Here is a 1029-nt window from a genome sequence, read left to right on the forward strand (position 1 = left end):
GTACTGATGCATGTTTGTAAACATTTTTGTCAAGTTGATAATGTGAGATAAATGACTATTGAAAAAAAATCATGGTGTCTATTTACTTTTGAGATGTCTCTGTACAAATGAAAATATATCCAAGGTCTTATGTTATTTAAATTGTTGAAATATTCTCTATATTTTTCAAACCCATAACATTTATCATCATAAATAATTATAATAGCAAAACTCAGAAGTTATTATTGTTTACACTTAGCGTAGAACATGCCAGTTTTTTTACCAGTTAGATGCTCAAGTTTGTAACATACAAAATATGGATATTTTTAATTAGAGTTTAGTTACTCATAATAGCAGACATCAAACAGATCAAAATGGGTGCTTCTAAATAACTTGCATAAAAACAAAAGAAAGACTCACTGTTTCCATAACTAAGTGAATATGTCTGGTTTCATGTTGACAACTCTTGTTGAAAGTAAATAAACATTCAGTTCATGCTAACAACTGTTTTTATATTTACATGTATTTATATGTATGAAATTATAATAACAAATCCTTCTGTTAATCATCCACACAATGGAGTAACTTGCAGATTAAAAAAAGAAAACTTGCACTTAAAAATTAATCCAACATTAGGTCCATTACTACACCTAATGAAAACCAGTGTGCTTCTCTTTAGCCATCAGAAACAAAAACAGAAGCTATGACCATGCTAACCCAATGGTATAAAATAATTTTCTTTCTTTGTAATATAAAATATGGGTGTGTTTCCATTAAAATTGCAAAAATGCAGTCAGAAAAAAAAAAATTCAACCTGTACAAATTATGAAAATAATATTGATAAGCATATGATTATACCAGTAAGTTTATAAGATAACTTTCCTTTTATCCAGATGACAACAAATTGCAAATATAAAGCCTTTCAGTATTACTATTAAATATTTTATTAAAAAATCAAATTATGACATACACAGCATGGTCACAAGTAAATATACACCACCTTTTCATAAAAAATGAAATTTTTCAGTCATATTCACATGAATTGATATA

The 1029-nt window shown here is 26.9% G+C and overlaps 1 protein-coding gene across 2 annotated transcripts in view; it reads left to right on the forward strand.

The window, feature by feature from the left end:
* The window catches only part of LOC106457969 (protein scribble homolog), a 256183-nt gene that overhangs the window by 184209 nt on the left and 70945 nt on the right, over nucleotides 1–1029 (forward strand). The window lies entirely within an intron of this gene.

This window comes from Limulus polyphemus, unplaced genomic scaffold (assembly GCF_000517525.1).
Source record: "Limulus polyphemus unplaced genomic scaffold, Limulus_polyphemus-2.1.2 Scaffold399, whole genome shotgun sequence".
NCBI classification, from domain to species: Eukaryota; Metazoa; Arthropoda; class Merostomata; order Xiphosura; family Limulidae; genus Limulus; species Limulus polyphemus.